Here is a 25,411-nt window from a genome sequence, read left to right on the forward strand (position 1 = left end):
TAGGCTATATGTGGAACATGTTCTATATGGAACATGAGGCATTAACGGCACATACATATAGATCTGGCATAGACACACATGTACATACCAACTACATTTCTTTAATTAAAAGAAATACATCCCCACAAAAAAGAAAAAAATCATGTTTTTGTGAAAATTGTCAGATCCAAATATATTTGGGACTATTTAATTCAAGTTGTAATATTTTTACACAGCATATGGAAAATGCTTATATATATATATAGGGACAGACCTTTTCAAGATGGGCCAAGAATCAATTCAGTCATAAAAACCTTTAAAATAAGACATGACAAATGAGAAAAACAACAACTGCTTATTTTGGAAGCAGCTATGACTTACAGAGTTTCCCCTTACACTATCATTTCACATGAACATACATATATACACATAGGCCACGCCCATGACATACATATTGAAGCTGGTCTGGATATATGATTATCCATGTCAAAAGCCTATGGGCTGACTAGCAAATTTGTAACAATTCAGGGTGTAGTACCTCTGCCAACAAACTACACCAAACCAATCCCAAGGAGAAAACAAACCCTTGATTTAAGGAAAAGAGCAATTCTCAGTCTAAATTTGACTTTTGAGCTGGGCATGGTGTTTCATGTAATCCCAGTATTTGGGAGGCCAACGTGGGAAGACTGCATCTAGTTAAAAGTCAGACTGGGCTACAAAGTGAGTTGTCTCAAAAACAATCAACAAGTTGACTTTTGAGGGATACAGTATATAGTTCAGTGGTAGGACACTTGCCTAATATGTGAAAGGCTCTAAGTTTGATCAATAGGTTGGGGGGAAGGGACACACTACCAAGAAAACTTTGCTACTAAACCAAAGGACAGCATGTATAAATAGCAATGAGATGATATAACCTAGTCACTGACAAGAGGAATGCAGACCCATCCCTGTTTCATATCCAGAGTACTTAAGATGCCTCTTTTTACAACCTGGACATGATGCATAATATCTCGGTGTTACAGGTGGAGTCTGCAGGACTATTATACCAGTGTCCTGTCTTGTGGATGCTAACCCTGCTGTGTTCTGAGGAGAGGAGAGAGGAAGGTCCTGTCCTGGGTTAACACATACTCCAGAGTAGAGCACTCTGACGCCCTACATTCCAAAAACAGAGAGCTAAACAACACGGAGCTAGAAACTGACATCCTAATGACACAGCAGCAGTAAAGACTCATTAAGGGAAATTATTTCCTCTTGCAGAGAGGATGAAATCTCTGGCCTGTGTAGAGATTTAACATTCCTGAGCTGGCTACTGACCTGGCTAAGGGACTCAAGAGGGTGGGTTCATCTTTAAACCATGCTAAGAAAGATAGAAGGAATAGCCTTTTACTTAGACAATGTACTTTTCCTTCCCTGAATTCCTGCTCCCGAGTGTAGTCCCTACAAGCTGCTAAGATGTTCTGTAGGGTTTGCCTGCCTTAGAAGAGTATAACCTTTCCTTTTGTTGTTGTTTGTTTCTTCTTTTTCAATGCTAGCCAGAGCCTAAGTATACTTTCTCTAGTACATGGGCTTTTCATTCTTCCTAGGCAGACACTCTACCAAATAAGCTACATCCCATGCCCCTTTTCACATTCTATAAGGCTTTCCTTCACACCATGTGGCTGAGTTCCATACTGGCTTAACTCAATCAACATGGTTCTTTTTCCTTCTCTCCTCCAGTCTCCCCTTCTGCATAGCTGCTTAGGTTTACAGTTTGCCTGCCCTGAGGTTCTTCTTTTAAACTCTAATGAAATTGTCCTCAAGTTTCTGTTTCAGGCCATTCTTAAATTCTTTTATTCATGAGGGGACCCCAATTTCCCTGGTATCACTAGGAAAACAAAACAACTTAGGTCCTCATGAACTGCTTTCCCTAATATTAACTTCCTGAAATGCAGTAGCCATGTGTTCAGCCAAAAGATCCTGGTACTTAGTATTTGATAAACAGCCACTGTATATTATATAACCAGAATCAAATGAGCTGCAATTTATTGCTAAAATCTAAGTATTGTTAGTTACTCACATGAACACTGGTTAAAAAGGAAGCATATTTGCAAAATGACACTGGCCTGGAGGGTTGAAAGCATGCTTTCACACATGCTAAGCAAGCACTATACTGTTAAACTATATGAGCAGTTTAGCAATCTCTGATTTCTAATCTCTGATCTCAGACTGAAGTGTCTGAGACTTACTCAGAAACTGAAGAGAACTCATACACCAGAGGCAGCTTCACTTGCAAAGAGGGGTTAGTAAATAATGACTTGGGGCAAAAGATATGCTGAGAAAATATGCCTTGAGCTAGACTGGGCTTGTCTCCTGGCTAGATAACCGCCTAGGTTCCTTCTTGGTTTACTCTAGAAACACCCCATATAGCATTAGAGGGCTCTGTATTTGGCAGAGCAGTGCATAGCAGAGCTCACTTATGTTAGCAGTTTAGTACACAATGATCTACCTAAAAAGTTATCTTCATTCACACTACAATTGACACAACAATTTAATGTACCTTCCCCCAACAATTCCCTTCTCTATTTTTCTTGGCCCTTTCAAACTCCAAGCTTGCAGGGTCAACACTATAAAATCACCAACTGATTTTAACTGCCCTAGTTAATAAGAATCCAGTAAATCAGGTCACAGATATACATAATAAAAAAAGGACCAAAATGTAACAATTTTGAGTTCTGTTGGGACCATATTCAAATCTGTGGGTTTTTTTTTTTTTTTTTTTTCCCAAGACAGGGTTTCTCTGTATAGCTTTGCGCCTTTTCTGGAACTCACTTCGTAGACCAGGCTGGCCTCGAACTCACAGAGATCCGTCTGCCTCTGCCTCCCGAGTGCTGGGATTAAAGGCGTGCGCCACTACCGCCCAGCTAAATTTTTTTTGTTTGTCTGTTTGTTTATTTGTTTTTCGAGACAGGGCTTCTCTGTGCAGTTTTGCGCCGTTCCTGGAACTCGCTTTGGAGACCAGGCTGGCCTCGAACTCACAGAGATCCACCTGGCTCTGCCTCCTGAGTGCTGGGACTAAAGGCGTGCGCCACCACCGCCTGGCAAAGTTATTTTATTTTGTGTATATTGGTGTTTTTTGTTTTTGTTTTTTAGTTTTTCGAGACAGGGTTTCTCTGTGTAGCTTTGCGCCTTTCCGCTTTGGAGACCAAGCTGGCCTCGAACTCACAGAGATCTGCCTGCCTCTGCCTCCCGAGTGCTGGGATTAAAGGCGTGCGCCACCACCGCCCGGCTTCTGTGTGTTTTTAATGGTGCTCAAGAGATATATAACGCAGACAGAGGCTAGTATGATATGTTTGTGCTATGTTTGAATGTAGGCATATATTTATAAATAGATATATATTGTCTGTGTGGATGTGTATGTGAATGTACATGTGTGCCAGTAGTGCATATATGTATATGTGCTATGTATCCATACTCTGTTGTATGTTATATATGTAGATGCATGGCTGTGCATCCTTTGATTTATACTATTTTTCTTTTTTTTTAAAGATTTATTTACTTATTATATATACAGGAGAGGGTGCCAGATCTCATTACAGATGGTTGTGAGCCACCATGTGGTTGCTGGGAATTGAACTCAGGACCTCTGGAAGAGCAGTTAGTGCTCTTAACCTCTGAGCCATCTCTCCAGCCCGATTTATACTATTTTTCTAAATCAGGGTCTCATACAGTACATAACTGTTGATGCAAAAATCACAATTCTCACCTTAAGGGAATAAGAGATAGTTTATTCAGGGGCCATATTTGAGTAACTGTAACTCAGGAACACATGTTTAGGTTGCCCCAAATTCCATGTTCAAATATGGAAGAAGATTCATAGTTTTACCAAACAAAGAAAGTCATACAAGGCAAATTTAAAATACACTTGGTGTGTACACCAGAGGTGATTACAGAAAGATTGGGGGGATTTTTCCTATAGACCTGAGATGTTATCTGATGACATTCTTATCTTTGGGATGGTAGAAGCTAATGGTCCACTAAGTGAATAGATTCCAAAGGTTTTAATTTACTAGTCACAAGATATTCCAACACAGAGGTAGACAAGAAATGGTTATTCACAGGGCTAAAGCTAGTCCAAGTGAAACATTCCAACATCTTCATATTACTACAGTTTTAAACAACCAATTAGCCTGTACAAACAGAGCTTCTTTCCAGGAATTTTCATTGATACTATGTTAGCCTCAAACTTACCATCCTTCTGCCTCAGCCTCCCAAGTGCTGAGATTAGGCACGTACCACCTTATCTGGCTTTTGGTGGGGATAACTAGGAAATGAACCCAGGGTTTTATGCATGCTAGCATGTGCCCTACCACAGAACTATATCCTTAGCCCCCTTTTTTATTTTAAGACAGGGTCTCAGTAAGTTGTTCAACTTGTCCTTTAATTCATTCCATAGCCCAAGTAGGCCTTGCACTTGTGATGTATCAGCTTCAGCCTGTTGAATAGCCAGGCTTGTCCATTTTTCATTCATTTGAAATAAAACACAAGTGACAAAAGGCCTATAATCTTGGCACTTAGGGGGGCTGTGGTGGTAATCTAATTGTACTGAATTATTATTTTGATTGTATGTTAATAAATAAAGTTGTCTGGGGGTCAGAGCTATTAGAGCCATAGCAAGAGTGTGGCGGTGGTGGCACATGCCTTTAATCCCATAAGATCTCTGTGTGTTCAGGGATATAGCCAGCATTGGAGACATATGCCTTTAAGACCTAGAGGGCTGTACATTCAGACAGTGACGAGGCAGTCATGTGTTTGGGTTTACAACCAATGAGAAGGCAGAACGACATACTATAAAAAAACGAACCGACAGGAAGTAGGTCTCTTTTCGAGAAGCTGGGACAGCAGGAGGAAGGGTGAGATTTTAGCTCTGAGCTCTGACCTCTCGGCTTTCTCTTTTACATTGTTTCTGTGTTTCTTATTTAATAAGACGGTTGGTTACATCAATATCTGGCGCCCAACGTGACAAGAATCCATTAAAAACTGCTTGGCTTGGCGGCAGGTCCGCTTTCCTGCAAGGGCGGCAGGCGGCCGGTGGTGGCGGCACGCGGCTGCCGGCGGCGATCGGCTTCTTAGTCCGAGCAGCGGCTTCTTAGCCTGGGTCTAGTTCTGCTTGACCTTAGGCTGGACTATCGGTGAGCTGCTTGCTTAAATCCTGCTTGCTTAAAGCCGGTGCTACAAACAACTCAGAGTTGCCCTGCCGAACAGGGCCCTGCCTGTAAAGCCAACGCACGTGGTCGGAGCGTAAGGAAGCCAGACCCAAGCCTTGAATCGGCACAAGAGGGAACACGTGGCTGCATTTAAACTTTAGCCAGCTACGCTTTCTTTCTTTCTCTTTTTCTCTTTCTCTCTCTCTCTCTCTCTCTCTCTCTCTCTCTCTCTCTCTCTCTCTCTCTCTCTTTGGATTTACACCTGGGACACTAGGTGGCTGCTTTGAAAATCCCCTCGGATTTCTACTGTTCTATGCAGATTTGGTAAGTCATAACATATCAGATATTTTAAAGGAAACTATCTAAAAGAGAATTTTTTCCACATTAAAAAACAAATGGGTTTTATGTGTACATTGGAAAAAAATTGGTTTTTGTTCGAAATTTTAGGCAGTCTGGCAATGGAACAACTATATAATATTAGTATTGGTGGAATTATGCACCTTATCACTATAATAATCCACATTTTAATATTTAAAAAGATAGTCAATTTAAGTGCCAGGATAACAGCTTTAGAAGAACTTGTTAAACCTGTAAAAATTCAGACAGAAAAAATTAACAGTGAAGTTGTTTCAAGTCGAGATCATAAGGTTGCAGAAAGAAAGCTTGTTTTCACACAGTCACCCTTAATTTATCCTGTAACCGTACAGCAGATGCCTGATCAAATGGCTACACAAAATAATTGGGCTCCAATTGAAATGTTGGATTTAAAAAGGTTTAAGGAGGCAATAGTATCTTATGGCATGCATTCCCCATATGTAAAGCAAATGTTAAACTCTTGGTCAACATATAATAGGATAGTACCACAGGACTGGCGGGACCTTGCACAAAGTGTTCTGGAACCCAGCCAGAGACTTCAATTTCTGACTTGGTTTAAAGAGTCTTTTACAGATTTTTTACAAAGACTGGCTTCAGCAGTAAAGAGAATGGTCTTGGATTCAGAAGCTGGTAAGGCAATAATTGAATCTTTGGCCTTTGAGAATGCGAATGCAGCATGCAAAAGAATAATCAGGCCATTAAGGGCAAGATCTGCACCTATGGAAGATTGGATTAGAGAAACAATTAATGTTGAAGCTGATGAGCATGATGATACACTGATAGGAGAAGTAATTTCAAAAGGTTTGAGGAGTGTTAGATGTTTTGGATGTGGAAAGCAAGGACATTTGAAAAGGGACTGTAGACAGGTCATTCCCAGAAACAATGTTTCTTCAAGGAACAATGGCAACAGAATGCCCCTTCCTTCTGGAGTATGCAGAAGGTGTGGTAAGGGAAAACACTGGACCAACGAATGTAGATCAACAAAGGACAGACAGGGTAATCCTTTGCCTCAGTCTTCGGGAAACTCCCAGAGGGGCCTCGCGCAGGCCCCCAGTGCAAATCCAGTTCAAACCTTTCCTGCAGCCATAGAGGAAATGCCTGCTCTGGAGAGTGATTAAATAACCAAATGCCTATTGGAATAAATCATGCTGGTCAGGATGATGAAACAGAGAGAATAGAAAATTCAGGAGAAAACATAAAGAAAATTTTTTGGCAAACTTCTATTAATGAACAAAGACCAAAATTAACAATAAAAATAAATGGTGTTTTGTTGTCTGGTCTGGTAGACACAGGTGCGGACGTTACCATAATTGCACCAGAATTTTGGCATCCAACTTGGCCTCTTCAGGAGGTAAACGTTCAACTGTTAGGAATTGGGACATTATCTCAGGTGAAACAGAGTGCAAGATGGCTCGAATGTATAGGTCCAGAAGGACAGAGAGGAAAATTAAAACCATATGTGGCTAACATAACTATGAACCTGTGGGGTCGAGACTTGTTGCAACAATGGAATACTCAGATTAACATCCCTCCAATCTCAGAAACAAATCATAAACTAACACATGTTACTGAGAGAAATATTAGAAGATATTGTTCTAATGAGTGGTCACCAGCCATCCATATTATACAAGAACAGGGCACAATAACTGATGATCTTCCAAAGACACCAACAGCTCTACCTTTAAAATGGTTAACAGACAAGCCTGTATGGGTCCAGCAATGGCCTTTAACAACAGAGAAACTCCAGGCTTTAGAAGAGCTGGTAGAAGAACAGTTAAATGCTCAGCATATTGAAGAATCAACCAGCCCTTGGAATTCTCCTGTATTTGTTATTAAAAAGAAATCTGGTAAATGGAGAATGGTAACAGACCTTAGAGCAATTAACAAAGTAATTCAGCCAATGGGCTCTCTACAATCTGGGATGCCTTTGCCTACTCTGTTACCAAAAGGATGGCCTCTCATAGTTATTGATTTAAAAGACTGTTTCTTTTCAATACCCTTACAAGAAAAAGACAAAGAAAGATTTGCTTTTACAGTGCCTACTTATAATAATTCTCAACCGGTTAAAAGATTTCAATGGAGGGTCCTCCCACAGGGAATGTTGAATAGCCCAACTCTGTGCCAATATTTTGTACAACAGCCATTGGAAGTGATACGTAAAAAATTTCCTAAATCTATAATTTATCATTATATGGACGATATTTTACTAGCTGACTCAAATGCAGATACTTTAGAAATAATGTTTGAAGAAGTAAAGAAAATTTTGCCTTGCTGGGGATTACAAATTGCTCCTGAAAAGATACAAAGAGGAGATTCTATTAATTATTTAGGATATAAAATAGAGCTACAAAAAATTAGACCCCAAAAGGTGCAAATTAGGAGAGATAGACTACAGACTCTTAATGACTTTCAAAGATTATTTGGAGATATTTCTCATCTATGAACTATTGTTGGGGTAAAAAATGATGAACTGACTAATTTGTTCAGAACCTTAGAAGGTGACAAGGACTTAAATAGTCCAAGAGAATTATCACCTGAAGCTGAGAAAGAATTGGCCTTGGTAGAAAAGAAAGTGCATGAAGGACACGTGGATCGTATTGATCCAAAGCTGGATTGCATTTTGGTTATTTTACCTTCTAGGCGTTCTCCTACTGGAATATTAATGCAGAGGGAAGATATTATATTGGAATGGATATTTTTACCAAATAAACCAAATAAAAATTAAAAACTTATGTGGAAAAAATCTCTGACTTGATTTACAAAGGAAAATTGAGACTTCGTCAATTAGCAGGCATAGACCCAGCAGAAATTGTCGTACCATTAACTAAGGAGGACATTGAAAAATTATGGACAGAAAGTGAACCTTGGCAAAGAGCTTGCAGTAATTTTTTGGGAGAAATTAACAGCAAATATCCCAAAAGCAATAGAATTGATCTTATAAAGAGAGCTGATTGGATCTTGCCTCGAATTGTACGGCAAAAACCCATATCTGGAGTTCGTACATTTTATACAGATGCCAACAAAGAAGGAAAGGCAGGTTACAAATCAGAAAATTTAAGTAAAGTGGTTCAAAGTCCGTATAATTCAGTTCAAAAATCAGAATTGTATGCTATTCTGTTGGTATTAATGGATTTTTCAGAACCTCTCAACATAGTAACTGACTCTCAGTATGCTGAAAGAGTGGTGTTACATATTGAGACTGCAGAATTTATCCCTGATGCTTCAGAATTAACTTCACTATTTATTCAATTACAAGATACAATCAGGAAAAGGAATCATCCTTTATATATAACTCACATTCGATCCCATACTGGTCTGCCAGGCCCTCTAACACAAGGCAATGATGAGATTGATAAATTATTGATAGGAAATGTGCTGGAGGCCTCAGAATTTCATAAAAAACATCACGTTAATAGTAAAGGTTTAAAAAAGGATTTTTCCATAACCTGGCAACAAGCCAAAGAAATAGTAAAGAAATGTCCTACTTGTTCCTTCTACAATCAAACACCATTACCAGCAGGATGTAACCCAAAGGGTACTCAGAGAAATGAAATCTGGCAGATGGACGTGTTTCACTTTGCAGAATTTGGAAAATGAAATATGTACACCACACTATCGATATTTATTCAGGATTTCAATGGGCAACTGCTTTGAGTTCTGAAAAAGCTGATTCTGTAATCACTCATTTGCTAGAAGTTATGGCCATCATGGGTATACCTGCACAAATGAAAACTGGAAATTCTCCATCATATGTCTCTGTTAAAATGAAACAGTTTTTGCTTATTACAATATAAAGCATATTACAGGCATACCACATAATCCTACAGGTCAAGCAGTTATAGAAAGATCAAACAGAACTCTAAAGGATATGCTAAATAAACAGAAATGGGTAACAAAAACCCCCAGAAATAGACTGCATAATGCTCTTCTAACTTTGAATTTTCTGAATGCCAATGAGAAAGGAACAACAGCTGCAGAGAGACATTGGATAATAGAAAAAACTACAGAATTAAATCAGCCTATATACTTTAAGGATGTGCTGACCTCAGAATGGAAACCAGGGTATGTATTACATTGGGGACGAGGTTTTGCTTTTGTTTCTACAGGAGAAGATAAGCTGTGGGTACCATCAAAATTGATAAAGGTTCGATTTGAACAAGAGAGACCTCTTAATTGAGGAGGTGATAGTTCAATCAACCAGCATGAACATCCAATTTAAACTAACTTGTATCAATAACACATGCCTTTTCATTTAATCAGATAATAACTTGTCAAAAGGAAACATCCCCAAAATTAGTCTTGGGGAAAGGTTTTTGTTTTTGTCTTTTAGGAGAATGAAGGTTAAGGAATCTGAAGAACACTGGACAAATGAGACAACTGAAGAAAAGTGACAAATCATCTATCCCAAGAAACAGAGTGAAACGGTGTATGGGTATATATTATCTAAAAAAATTTTTATGTCTTCCTAAATGTTTGTTTCTGCTTTTCTCTAAAGATTTAACACTATTGGTTTTCTAATAGTCCCAGTTCAATTAAAATTTAAAGCTGACTTTGGAGTTGGAGAATGGCTCTCTCCTTCTTTAAACTCAAGCATGTTGTTAAAAGGAAAATGCAAACTCCCTGTATCATGCCAGAATAAGAGCCATCTTCTGCTATGGTACAGGACAAAAGCAAAATTAATTAAGGGACTATTCTATTACTAATCTCAACTCTTTGATTCTATTCTGATTCTTTAAACTTTTCTTAAAGTATAAATTTTATATCAAAATTTACAAGATTAATATATATATATATATATATATATATACATTTTAAACTTTGTTAAGATATGAATGGTCACATAGAGTACTAACTAATTCTAGAAAAAAGGCTAGCTGCATATATATGTTTTTGTGTTCGAGTCTCTTATCAGTTTTCTGCAGGAAATCACGGCCAGGCCTAACATCAACTGAAGTCTCCAGAAAGAAGATGGGGCCCCACAACAACAACAATTCCACGTGGACAATAATAATATCATTAAGCTGACAAACATCATCCATAGATCAGCTTTGAACTACAAGGTGCTCAGAGCAAATTTGAGATGACTAGCTGAGATGATCCAGTCTCAAAGACTACTTGAATAAGGACTTGAGATAAACCCTGAACTTTGGCATTATACACAGACTGGATAATGAAGGATATAGTTACCTCTCCTAGAATTTGACAATTAACCTAAAATTTTTCTTTCAGGATAAAGAAAACTTCGCCCATACCCAGCAGGAAGCAATTTTAAGAATACGACGCCCACATTCCCAAAGAGGTGGTGTGGGGCGGGTGGTTTTTTGGTCTTTTTAATGGGTTTTGGGTCTGGGATAATTTTCAGTATTTAGGGGGGTTGGTTACAAGTTATTGTCAAGGGTTAGGAAAAAGGCTAAGCAAAGGAGATTAGATTTAAGGTTCTTGTTTAAAAAAAAAAGAAAGAAAAAAAAGAAAGAAAGAAAAGAAAAAGACAATTACTAGTTTTAAATACTTTACATTGGATTGAATTGTTTTATATTGTATACAAATTTGAAACTGATATTGTTAGAAAATGCTATATGTATATTTCTAATTGTATTTATTCCATCCATTTAACAATGTAATGCAAATTTCTGATCCTTGAATGTTATTATTATCAACTATTAGGATATAAAGAAATGAAAGCTAGTAGTTAGACATTATCATAGAACTTGTAGTCATATTAGATATGTTTTAAAAATTGAGCAGAGATGTTTTAGACAGGTCATCTTCAAACCCTTCAGAGATCTACAGAATATGGCATTTAAAATGTTTTAATAACTTAGAAAATTTTTCTTTTTTGAGACATGTCGGCTCCTGGCAGTACCAATCTACTTTAGAGAAAATATGGGCATTGAAGAAACTGCATATGGAGTCAACTTTCATTCTGGCAAAAGTTAGCCACTGGACAACAAAGTATCCTCGAATCAACAGGACAAAATGGACAGACAGATCACGAAACAAGGGACTACTGATTCTTGCCAAAACAAGTGTGGTTATGGCTTTATCAAAAGGCATCTTCTGAGGCCAGGACAATATGGTCCCATCCCTGAAGTGGCCTTCGCATCCGGAAAAGGTACAGTGCCCTTTTTTTCGAAGGCAGCTTAACAGGCAGAGGGCCGATGGATTCTGTTGTACAATGGAACAGCAGCTGAAAGCTCATGCCTCTCAAAAGTAGACTGGCATTTAATAGAGGGATGTGGAGAAGAAGGGGATGCTGAGATGAAGCCATATATACACAGCCAAGAAGAATGGACAGCTGAATTAAAAAACTGTCAACAATTTCCAGAATTTAAAATCCTGAATCATGACAGGACACTAGTGGAATTCAGGTGTTTCTGGTACGTGGACTGCTCTCACCCAATGTGAGGTTGAACTGTTGACCTTGTATACATCCTACATCACAAATGAGTCTGTCAGATACACTAAGCCTATAGGCTGAAGATGATGCCCCAACACTATGGAGAAACCTCAGGTGACTGCCCAGGCAGCTGGCTGTTTCTGTCAGCTCACAAATTTTTTGGAAGTTGCTTGCATGCACTTCCTGTTTTTATTTTTGTTAGCTAATATTATTCCCTTCTTGGGTCTCTGAGGGAGTTGAAGATTAGTTAGTTATGGTTGAAGATTAGTTAGTTATAGTTGAAAATTAATTAGGATAGAAAGTGCATTAGATACATCTTGGATTTACCAAAATAGGATAGATAATGGAATTGTTTTCTCTGATTTGTCAAATACCTGTTTAGGTATTTATTACTTGTATATATTGTCTATAGTTATTGTACTTTTGTATATAGTTTTTCTTTTGTTAGTTATAACCTTTTGCTTTTTTTCTTTTTATTAAAATAGAAAAGGGGAAATGTGGTGGTAATCTAATTGTACTGAATTATTATTTTGATTGTATGTTAATAAATAAAGTTGTCTGGGGGTCAGAGCTATTAGAGCCATAGCAAGAGTGTGGCGGTGGTGGCACACGCCTTTAATCCCATAGATATCTGTGTGTTCAGGGTCAGAGCTATTAGAGCCATAGCAAGAGTGTGGCGGTGGTGGCACATGCCTTTAATCCCATAAGATCTCTGTGTGTTCAGGGATATAGCCAGCATTGGAGACATATGCCTTTAAGACCTAGGGGCTGTACATTCAGACAGTGACGAGGCAGTCATGTGTTTGGGTTTACAACCAATGAGAAGGCAGAACAACATACTATAAAAAAACGAACCGACAGGAAGTAGGTCTCTTTTCGCGAAGCTGGGACAGCAGGAGGAAGGGTGAGATTTTAGCTCTGAGCTCTGACCTCTCGGCTTTCTCTTTTACATTGTTTCTGTGTTTCTTATTTAATAAGACGGTTGGTTACATCAATAGGGGGTAGAGATAGGAGGATCAGGAGACCAGGAGTTCAGGGTTATCCTTTGATTGCATAGTGAGTTCAAGTAGCTTGGGCAATATGGCAATCCTAAGAAAGGGAAGGCAGCAAGGGAGGCAGGAGGGAGGGATGGATGTCCAGAGACAAAAAATATATAATATAATAAGATGACTTAAGGACTTTGTTTCCTTGTGTCAGTATGCTACCCTGAGAATAATATTGGAGCAGGAAGTGCAACCAAAGGAAGGCTGCAAAGGCAACAGCATCCCAGAGTCCTGGCAACTGATATTCAGGCTGGGTATGTGGTTCATTCTCATCTAAAACACCAATAACTAGTTACCAAAAAATGCATCAGCTCTAAGGTGTGAAGGGGGCTCTAAACAGAGGTACCAGAGACCTGCAATGGGTGCTACCAGGCATGCAGTTCTTACTCGACACCCACCACACAATCAAGGTGGTAAATGGTCTAGAAGAGGATTACAGAGTCCAACAAAATTCACCTAAAGAGGACAAGTACATTGCAAGAGCCTACCATAATGCCATGTGGCAGAAACCAATTGTTGAGATTAAGTTGTGCCCTGCTCCAAGTTACTCTGTTATATAAACAATGGTTTTTCAAGCTGTGTTTTATCTGAAGAGACTGCATTCTAAAAGCAGCTTTGGATTCAATTTGGAGATTGGAGGATGATTGTACCTTGGTCTACATAAACACCATCATTTGTCCAGCACCACTCACAAGACACACACTGGTAAGAATGTATTTCTAGGAGAAGAAAGCATGGTCCTGCCCAGTACCTTGTGGCACCAGGCAACCAGGCACTATTATGGTGAGCAAATGTATGGAGTGGTATGGGGGGGAGGAAGAGAGGGAGGAAGGGAGAGAAGGAAGGGAGGGAGAGAGAGAGGGAGAGAGGGAGAGAGAGAGAGGGAGGGAGGGAGGGAGGGAAGGAGAGAGAGAGAGAGAGAGAGAGAGAGAGAGAGAGAGAGAGAGAGAGAGAGAGAGAGAGAGAGAGAGAGAATATGAGAGTGGTTCATTTCCTATGGACAGAGGTATATCTGAAGAGGAGGAGAGGGCTTGAGGTGGGTGGCCTAATTACCACCCAGGGCCATGGTGATGTCTGGGCCTGGGCTGCTGCTGGGGCCCATGTCTGGTTCATGGCCCTGATGCAGCCATGGTCTCTGTTGATGTCCATAGCTCCTGATATCACTGAAAGCTGAGAGGATAGGGCTGTACAGAGTTGACTCCACCCCTCAATGGCTGCAACACCAGGAATAACTGGTCCTGCCCCTCACCAGCGGAAGCACTCAGGAGAAAGGGTCCTACTCCTCACCTGGGCAGCACAATGGAGCTGACCCTATTCGTGGGGACATGGGTGAGCTGGCCCTGAGAGGGTGAGAATATTAGAGGAGGTCATGCCCCTCTAGTCTGCCATGTGGTGGCATGGGTAAGGAGGGGAAGCTGCCCTTTTCCCTTTGCCCCTCGCCACCTGCAGCAGGCAGGGGAGCTGATGCAACCCCTCACCAGCTGCAGCACCCGGGAGAATGGACCCTCTGCCTTGCCTGGACAGCACAGTAAAGTTGACCCTGTAGTCAGGGGTATGGGTGAGTCAGCTCTGAAGGTGTGAGAATGGGATAGCTGGTACTACCTCCCTTGTCTGCAGTGTGGTGGTGGGGGGGTGAGGGAAAGATGCCCTCCCCACTCACTCCTACCATCTCCAGCTGGTGAGGGAGCTGACCCCTTTCATGGGAGATCTTGCCCTGCCTCTCATCTGCCATATGGTAGCATGGGTAGGGGACAGATACCCCTGTGCCTCAACACCTGTGGCATGTGGGAGAGCTGGCCCTGAGGTCATAAGAACCAGAGAGTTGTCACTGCCCCTTACCAGCTGCAGAACTCAGAAAGCAGGCCCTGCACATCCCCTGGGCAACACAGTAGAGCTAGCCCTGCTGGTGTAGGTAAGGGAGAGCCAATCCTGATGGCATGAACGCAAGAGACCTGGTCCTGCCCCTTGCTCATTGCTACAAGGAGTGAACTAGCCAGGGCAATACCAAAGAGTTCACCCTGGTGGTGAAGACAGGGGAGAGTTGGTGGGCTGACCAATCCTGTAATTACCCAAGATCAGAACTAAGGTTGAGCTGTCCCACCCCATCTATAATCCTCTGGAGCATGTAAAGGGGCCAATCCTGCAGACCTGAAGCTGCAGGATCTCTATGACACAGGACAACAGGATATTCAAGAGAAATTCCATTAAGGGCCCAGTATCAATAGTGTAGCAGAAACCAGAGGTCTCAAACCAGACCAATGACTTGTTGCAATGAACACTTCCAAGTAGATATTATGGATAAATGAGTAAACTGTGTGACTCACTGTGTCACACTATGGATTCCACGACAAGATTTTTCTTTCTTTCTTTCTTTTCTTTCTTTTTTTTGGTTTTCCGAGACAGGGTTTCTCTTGTGTAGCTTTGCACCTTTCCTGGAACTCACTTGGTAGCCCAGGCTGGCCTTGAACTCACAGAGATCCGCCTGCCTCTGTCTCCCGAGTGCTGGGATTAAAGGCGTGCGCCACCCCCGCCCGGCTGTTTCTTTCTTTTTTTCTTCTTACTTTTTCTTAAATTTTACTTTATTTTGGAGGTGGGGTTGCAAGGGAAGAGGGTGGATATGAAGGGATGGGAAGATGAAAGGGATCAAGATGCATGATGTAAAATAAATAAAAAGAAAGTACACAGAAAATAAATTAAAAGAAAGTTTAAAACAAGAATGTATTTCTAAAAGTAAAATGGATTTTATAGATTTACCAAAGTAAACTGGGACTATAGGAACACATGGTCATATTAAAACCACATCAGAAAGGGCCTGAGAGATGGCTGTGTGGTTAAGAGTGCTGCATACTGCTTTTCCAGAGGACCTAGGTTCTGTTCTCAGCACCAATGTATGGCAGCTTACAACTACCTGTAAGTACAGCTCTAGACAGACCCATTGCCTCTGGGCCCCTGTGGGCACTGCATTAATGTGCACATAATGCACCCTCCCCCACCCCCCCACACACTGACACACAATTAAAATAAAATATTTTAAAATCTTAAAAAAAATAACAACCCATTTTTCAAACCACATAGGAAAATCTGGTCCAAGAACTTATTGGACACATCAGATGGAAACAAAATGGAGACACTCTCAGATGGACTTTAAAAGGACATCTAATGGCCCCTACTACCCTATCATCTGATTACCCAGTATATGCATCAGAGATTCAATAGGCAGAGAATTCTTGAGTGTCCCAGAAGCTTCACTGAGATTCAGTACCTACTGTTGAAATGATCACTTGATTTGCTGTCACTCTGCTTGTTTGTCTGCCATCCATTTGTGTATCTATTCTTCTGTCTTGACCTACTTCTATAGCCTTCACAGTCCCACTCCTTACTTTTGCAGCTCAATTCCACCCTGAGGCTTGACTCAAGCCTGATTCTATAGCTTGACTCACAGCAAACCTTCAACAGTTCATTATATCATACTCATTCCCACAGAGACTCTTTATGCTGATGGGACTACTTGGTAAATTTCTGCCAATAAAACATGATATACTTCATTAATTTATTGTTTTCAATAAAAGCTGGCATCATAGAAAAGCACAAATGTGTCTGTTCTGGTTTAGCATGCTCACACCACCAATCGGGGAAAACAGACAAACGCTCTAGAAATCCTATTAACCTCACTGTTATTTAAATTGGCATATCTGATCCTCCTCTGGAGACTACCAATCCCAGAACTCAATGGGGAGTTTCTGTATATGAGGAATAACTGTTTTATTTCCAGACTCCATCTGCTCACTATAGCAGCTGAGAAATCTGCATTCAATGCTCTCAATTTGTGTTTTCTGCTCCCTGAAGCCACATCATAGGCACACCTGTCTCCTTACCACATGGGCCCTTAGACATGCCAGCCCTATTCCAATCTTCATGTCCCACCCTAGCATGGGACTCTGAAGTGGTCTTACTTCTACTCAGCCTCTGCTCCTCACCTAGCATGAAGCACCTTAACAGGTGACCCATGAGCTATATTCTCCAGGGCCTAAAAGGCAACCCTTTATATATGTAAATATCAGCTGGACAATGGTGGCACATGCCTTTAGTCCCAGCACTCGGGTAACAGGCAGGTGGATCTCTGAGTTTGAGGCCAGCCTGATCTACAGAGTGAGTTCCAGGACAGCCAGGACTACTCAGAGAAACAGTGTCTTGAAAAACAAGCAAAAAAAAAGAAGGAAAAAAAAAAAAAGAAGGAAAAATATGTAAATACCCTTGTTGCTGCCACTTACTTTTAGTCACTGTGAAGAATGTTACACATGGGGGGGTATTTTTTCAAGAAGCAAACAGCTAAGTCCTTGATGAAATAACCTTGTATATGGACATTCTAACTTAACTAATTTTTTTTTTACTACTGTATTATTACTAATTAATTCATTATTGTTTTGCTTATAGACTTCATAACTATCTTTATCAAGGATGATGGGGAAATTTTCTAAATCTTTTGGATTCAGTTTTTGCTCTATCAATGACATGGTATCTAATGCCTTAGTAAAATATGAGTCCCATGTAATCTGGTGTTTTGCTGGCAGATACTTCTAATCATGATCTATAGTATACCAGCTTTATGTCCATAAACAAGCTTGAGGAAGCTTCACAGCCTTTCAGATACATGGTCATCACAGGCCATACTATATCACACGTGTGCATTGGTCACTTTTCTAGTCACTGTAATAAAATATCTGATAAAATATGAGAAGAATGCTTTCTTTGGACTCCTGGTTTCAGAGGGATTTCAGTCCATCATAGCTAAGGATGACATGGTAAAGAAGTTCAATGGCAGTGGGAACATACGAGGGAGGTTTTTTCATATCTTAGTGGAACAGTAAGCAGAGAAAGCAGGGCAGAATAAGGGGCAGGAATAACCTTCAAAGGCTCATCCATATTTCTACCAGCTAGGCTCCATAGCCATCCAAATTGTGCTACGAGCAGTGACTGAACATTCAAAACATAAGGCTATGGGAGACATTTCAGATCAAATCATAAGTGGATAGCTGTAAGTAATCTGAGGCACAGAGATCCCATGGTATAATAGAGAATTTGTGTGTAGTTCCTCTGAGCCATGCAGCTAAGACAGATACAATAGCTGTCTGTAGATGAATGGAGCCATCCATGGTTCTCCATGACAAAATCACCACACAAGTGCTTTCTAAGACACAATACAGCCCAGGTAGAATACACACAGCTCAGGTAGAACAGCCCAGAGTTCTGAGTTAGGACAGGCATTTCCCCCAAGAGGCTAAGTCAGCCACTCAGTGATTACTAGGTGTCAAGGCTACCAGTAAAACTCTGGGCTATGACAGGACAAACTTTCAACAGACAATAACACTGAGTGTGGTGGTTTGAGTGAGGATGGCCCCACAGGCTCATATATTTGAATATTTGTTTCCCGGTTGGTGGAACTGTTTGAGAAGGATTGGGGGTATAGCCTTGTTGAAGGAGACTAAGGGGCAGGCTTTGAGGTTTCCCAAGACCTGTGTTATTCCCAGTGTGTTCTCTCTCTGCCTCCTACTTGCAGGTGAAGATGTGAATTTTCCTGTTGCCTCTGAAACCAAAAGCCTAAAAAAAAATTTTCTTTTATAAATTGCCTTGGTCATGGTATTTTGTTAAAATAGAAAGTAAGGCACTAAGGTACTTCCTCCTTTCATTTAAGCATGATATAAAATTCTAACATGCCCTTACACAAGCTTATTATTCACAGTACACTGTCAAGAAAAGCAACATGGGCTAGAGAGGTGGCTCAGTGGCTAAGGCAATTGCTGTGCAAGTATGAGGATGAGTAATCCCATTGCTCCTATACTGAGGTGGGAGGCAGAGGCAGGAGAATCCCTAGAAATTTGTATGTGAGTAGCCTGGTACAGGCAACAGTAAAACAATAAGACCCTGTTTCAAACAAGGTGGAAGGTAAGAACCAATATCTGAGGTTTTCTTCTGACCTTCACATGCATGATGTGGCATCTATATCCATTATAAACACACAGACACAGACACACAGTGAACAGGAGCAGTTCTATGCTGTGGCCTGAGAATCATACTTGAGAGCTAGCTGCCCAATTTATTTGCAAAGTACCCAATTAGCTCAGAACAACCAAGGTGGAACCCAGGGTCCCTGCCTTGGAAACAGAGTTGCGTTTCCACAAAGGGGAAATGTCAACATCCCATAAGTCTCATGTTCTCTGTAATTTCACATTCACGTTTGAAAGTGGCATCCAGGAAGTACATCTCCACTGGCTGTGGGTATAAACAAAGGTGATTTGGGAAAGGGTAGACTTATTCATCATCAATTACAGATAGCTAGTCTGCCCTACAGCTTAGAGGCACGTATCAGTCAGATCTGTGTGTAGAAGTCAGGTAACTAACTAGGAGACAGGACACCCAAGACACTCCACACATACTAGTCTCCCAAGTAAGCCCCTGGTATTCTCCACCACCCTTCCCACATTCCTGATAATTCTTAGCAGTCACATTAATTCCTTGTTCAAGTACAAGTAGAAGGCATCCCATAACTGTCAAATGAAGTGGGAAATGAGACAGTGGGATATGGCACCAGAGCCCCAAAGAGGCAATCAGTTAACCAACTGACCAATCAACAAAAGAACAGACCTTATCAAAAACATTTAAAGAGCATGAACATTTAAGAATAATGGTACCAGTTACATTTGTAGAAATGCCAATTAATCATCAGACTTCCCAGAGCACAAGCAGCTGCAGAGTAGGGACTGTCTGATTATCCTTTGCTAAATTTTCAGGCATGGAAACAAGATGGTTGAACATCTCTTATCTCAACTGTTTGGGAGAAGACATATTTGAATTTGGAATTAAAAGATTATTTTGGACTATTTGCATACATACACATATGAAAAATGAAAAACCTATGGAATGGAACCTAATTATAAACATAAATGCAATAATGCTAACTTATGCCATGCACTTATATTCATAGACATACATTTACATTTTACATGATTCATATACATAGTTGAAAGAATTTTAGTTTATTGTTTTTAGTGCACCTGCATTTTTACTTCAAGCCATCACAGTATAATGTATAATGTCAAGTGTAGAAATTCAACTCTTGTGGCATTATGTTTCTGATTCAAGAGAATTTTAGATTTCAGGTTTGTGGACTACGGATGATATTAACCTGTATTTGCCAAATTAACAGACAAATTATACCTATGATGACAAGGAAAAGAACTATTTCTGCAAGTTCTGTTCAAACTCTTGGATCTTTTCATTTAGCAGTTTTCTTTGTTTGGGGGTTTGGGGGAGTATCTTTAAGACAGGATCTCACTATGCAGCCAAGACTGGCCTCAAAGTTGCAATGCAGCCCGGGCAAGCCTGCCTGAACTTTCTGAGTAGTTGAAATAGCAGATGTACACTACCATGCCCAGTCTTTTGTGTCTTGTTGGATGTCCTTTGGGGGAAAACACAAGCACAGAAACATCCTGACTTTGGTCATGTGTTTACTACAATGCCTCCTGGCTAAAACTTCTCTTTCTTTGCCAGCCTGTGTTTTTCATACCATGGGGGAAAAGCAATTACTTTAGAAAACCAGATGAGTTTTATTTCTCCAATGTCTTCACAGATGGATTTAAAAGGTTTGCAGTTTCCTTGGGATTTCATTTTAGCTTACAGAAACTCAGATGCCAAGTAGCAATGAAGTTGCTTTAGACAAAATGATAAGTCATTTGTGGTTAAATGGGTTGGGGAGTAGATAAATTAAAAGAGAAATTCCACTCACAGATGATGCAAACTCAAATTAACAGGCACTGTCTTTTAATACTATCCAGTAATTTTAAAGAGGGGAGTAGGCTGGGAAATGCCTGCTGTTCAAGCATGAAAATTTGAGTTTGAATCACCAACATCTATGTAAAAGCTGGATGTGGTGGTGTATGTGTGTAACACCAGTCTTGGAGAGAGATTTGGAAAAAAGAGGATCCCTGAAGCTCACTGGCCAGCCAGACTCACCATATTGATGAGCTCTAGGTTAAGTGAAGAGACTGTCTTAAAAAATAAGGTGGCCTGGTCTACAGAGTAAGTTCTAGGACAGCTAGGACTACACAGAGAAACCCTGTCTCAAAAAACAAAAAGAAAAAAGAAGGTAGAAAGTGATAAGGACACTAATATAGACTTTTGAACTCTATATGCATGTACATACACACAGACACAGACACAAACACAGAGAGAGACACACACACATACACACAGCAGCAGCAGCAGCAGCAGCAGCAGCCTGGACATGGAAATTATAATAATCTATTATAACTGCTGTTCAAGTGTCCCAGTGAACAAAGTAGGCTTTTACAACACACATTCTGAGAATCTGTGGCAAGGCGTTTCTCATTTCTGTTGTGCCATCACTTCATACTTGGTCCCAAGATTTGAGGCAACAAGGAACTAGGATCTGCTCAAATTAGTAAGAAGGCTGGGAAGAGAGTTGAACACTGAAGAATGACATGCCTCAAAAACCATTTCAAAACAAGAAAACATTAGGAATCTGTTTTGTGAAACCTCCCCTTCCAAATTCCTTCTCTCCTACTTTTCTACCCACTACATGTAGGTATCAAAAGTTATATTCCTGGCACTTTAATTCTTCACTCTGCATGTCCCTTCCAAAGGAAATAATCATTATCTATAAAAATGGTGACATTTAATGTCCCCTGGCATCAGGTCTAGGGGAAATCTACCTATGTCCCTCTAGTCAGAACAACTTCCTGAGTCCTGGGCCAGACTATCGCTTCAAAATGCTATGCCTTCAAAATGAAGTCTGTGGAGCTCCACTGGGGTAAAACAATATTGCCCCCAGATAAAACTGAAAAGAGGCCAGGGAAGTTTGTTTGTTTGTTCTTAAAAACATAGTTTTCCAAACCCCATCACACTCTTCACCACATAAAACTCTTCCTGGCATTCTCATATGCATATTCATTCTCTCTCCTCATTACTCTCTCTGCCTGTCTCACTCTTCCATCTTTCCTCCCTTCTTTCTTTTACTTGAGGCAGGATTTCAAGTGTCTCAGGTTGGTCTTGAGCTAACTATATAGCCAAAGATAACCCTAGACTTCTGATCCACCTGCTTCCACCTCCTAAATGCTGGAATTAAGGCATGTACCAGAATGCCCCGTTATGCAATACTGGGTATTGAATCCAGGGGCTTCCTGGATGCTAGACAAGCACTTTACCAATTGGGATATAACACTAGCCTAACATTCTCCTTATCCTTTCACAGTGTTTATAAAATGAGCAATTATACATACTTCGTTGTTGTTGTCATTTCCCCTTTGACAACACCGGGAACTGCAAGAATGTAGGACCTCAGGCCTATGAGACAAGCACTCTACCACTGAGCTATAATTCTAACCTGCTTTTATTTTCACATAAATTGCCCATCTTAGACTTGAACTTGAATCTTCCTGCCTTAGTCTCTCAAGTAGCTGAGCTTAAAAGCCTGGTTAACACCAGGCCAAGCCACTGGTGATTTTAAAGTTCTAGTATATGCCTTGCTATGCAGAACAGGGATTAGCAAACTAGACATTTGAATCCTTGGTTTGTCATGTCCCTTTCATTAAGAAAAAGTATGGGTATTAAATCACTAGTGTGCTGCATGGCTTATAAACAAAGTTTTATCATAATATACTGTTCTAGACCAATTTGGTCCTACTGTATGAAAACCTTCCCCAAGATATTGTGAGCCTATGAAAGAGAGACAGATAGGGGCTAGAAAGATGGCTCAGTGGTTAAAACCACTTGTTCTTGCAGAAGTCCCAGATTTGATTCCCAGCCTCCACATGGTGGTTAACAAACATCCATAATCAGTTCTAGGGGATCCAACAGAAATACACATGGTGCACATAAATGCACACAGGCAAAACGGTCATATACATAAAATAAAATAAATAAATCTTAATTTTTTTAGGAGAAGCAGACAAATCTAAGGCTGCACAGAATGTAACTTGTTGAGAGATTTACTAATATAAGTGTGGTCATAGGTTGTAACAAGACCAATTAGAGACCTACCATTTGAGTCAGAAAGGAGTATATATCTAATGACTTCATCCTACATATACCTGTTTATTTTAATTTAATATCAAAGAATAAGGACCATCCCTGGAGCCAGATTGTGGTAGTTTGAATGTAAATGGCCCCCATAAGATCATAGGGAGTGGCACTATTAGGAGATATGGCTTGTTGAATTAGTTGTGGCCTTGATGGAGGACGTGTGTCAATGTGGGGGTAGGCTTTGAGGTCTCCTATACTCAAGCTACACCTAGTTCAGTTTACTTCCTATTGCCTGCCAATCAAGATGTAGTACTATCAGCTCCTTCTCCAGCACCATGTCTGCCTGCATGCTGCCATGTCCTGCCACGATGATTGTGAACTAAACCTCCGAAGCTGTAAGCCAGCCCCAATGAAATGTTTTCCTTTTAAAAGAGTTGCCATGGTCATGCTGTCTCCTCATAGCAATAGAAACTAAGACACAGGGTCTGTTTTACTTATTTCTGGTATATTGGAAAACTATGTGAAGGAAATAGACCAGGGTTACTTAGTGTTAACCATGGAGGTGACAATTGAGGATCATAGCAATCAGATCAAGCTGAATCCCTGTACCCCTCTTCCAATTTTTGTTTCTTCGTTTGACACAGCATCTCAATATGTAGCTTACTCTGGCTTTGAACTCATTGTCCCCTTACCTTAGCAACAACAAATGATGCTGGGATCACAAACATTTCTAAAGTCCTCAGCATAGCCATTTCTTTTACCTAATACTTTGCAGACTAAGAGCATGACAGGGCATACAGGACATGGCACTCTCCTTTAGTACTTGAGCACTCCAATCTCTTATAAAAGGTCAGGAAGCCCTACCAGAAGCAATCAACCTTCTCTAAGCTAGGATTTCCTTCTACAATACAACATAACACACCAGTCTGAAAACTCTGGTTTGTTTTCATCCTTAGTCATTTTGTCTTCTTTGAAAAGCATTGTAGACTATTTCAGAATCAAAAAGTTCAGAATCAACAGAACTGTGGGTGGTTGCATATAATGTCATACAAACAGTAACAAGATACCAGCAATAATAACACTTAGTTGCTAGAAGCTAGTGGCCACCAAAATATAGAACTGGTGGTAGTACAGAGTCACCAAGTGTAGGCCATAAGAAGAGGATTCAACTTATGTGTTACAGAAATAATCTAACCCTAACCAATAGTAAATATTTGAAAAGTACACACCATACTGTATGGATGTATTGTAACCTAAATGACAATGATTAAGAAAGGCCCACTTTTAGGATAAGATCTACATGAGTAGACTAGGTGTGGGGAGGTGGCAGAGGGTGAGGAGTGGGGCATGAGAACATAGGGAAATGGGAGGGTCAAGCTGGAACAGGGACAGAGTGGGAGGGCAGGGAGGAAGATACCATGATAGATGAGGACATCATGGGAATAGGAAGAGGCAGGGTGCTGGGGAGGCTCTCAGGAATCCACAAAGATGCCCCCACCTTGGAGTACTGGCAGTAGTCTAGCGGGTGCCTGGACTGGTCTACTCTGGTGACCAGTCTATTGAATACCCCAACCATCATCATAGAGCCTTTGTCCAGTGACTGATGGAGGCAGATGCAGAGATCCATGGCAAGGAACCAGGCTGAGCTCTGAGAATCCAATTGATGGGAGAGAGGATGGATTTTGCAGGCAGGGGATGTCGAGGTCATGATAGGAGGACATGCAGAGATGACCAGCCACACTAGTGGAAGCCCATGAACTGTGGTCTGGTGGCTGTGGAGCCCCCATGGGACTAGACTAGGCTCTTTGGATACAGAAGATGTTGTTTGGACTTGAACTGTTTAGGGGGCACCCAGGCTGAAAACTGGGGGATTGGGATCCATCCCTGGTACATGGGCAGACTTTTGGGAGCCTGGTGCCTGTGGTATGATGCCTTGCACAGCCTTGGTGCAGTGGGAAGGGGTTCAGTGTGCTAGGCTCTGCTGACTCCCCATGGGAGACCTCAATTTGGGGAACGTAGGGATGTGGGGTAGCTTGGGAAAGAGGGCTAGGTATGTGGGAGGAGGGAGGAGGGGGGATCTGTGGATGGTATGTGGAGTGGGTAGGAAATTTCTTAAGAAAAATGAAAAAAAGAAAGGCCCACTTTTAGAGAACTTACACTTTTGGAGGAGGGGATGAGGGGTGGGTCGAGGGGGGGAGGAAGAGGGAAGATGGAGGGGGATTGGGAGGAGGGATGAGGGGGGATCTGTGATTAGTATATAAAATGAATAAAGAAATTGAGAAGAAAGGCCCACTTTTAATAGGAATGTGAACCGTAATGAACAAAAAGAAAAAAAAAAAAAACGACCAATAAAAAAAAAAAAAGATTGCTTTTTCCCAGCCCCCAAAAATGCGTGG

General features: G+C 40.8%; 1 protein-coding gene across 3 annotated transcripts in view; it reads right to left on the minus strand.

Moving 5' to 3' along the window:
• Positions 1–25,411, minus strand: part of Shroom2 (shroom family member 2) — a 176,845-nt gene that overhangs the window by 20,494 nt on the left and 130,940 nt on the right. The gene's annotated exons all lie outside the window — the stretch shown is intronic.

This window comes from Peromyscus leucopus, chromosome X (assembly GCF_004664715.2).
Source record: "Peromyscus leucopus breed LL Stock chromosome X, UCI_PerLeu_2.1, whole genome shotgun sequence".
Taxonomy (NCBI): domain Eukaryota; kingdom Metazoa; phylum Chordata; class Mammalia; order Rodentia; family Cricetidae; genus Peromyscus; species Peromyscus leucopus.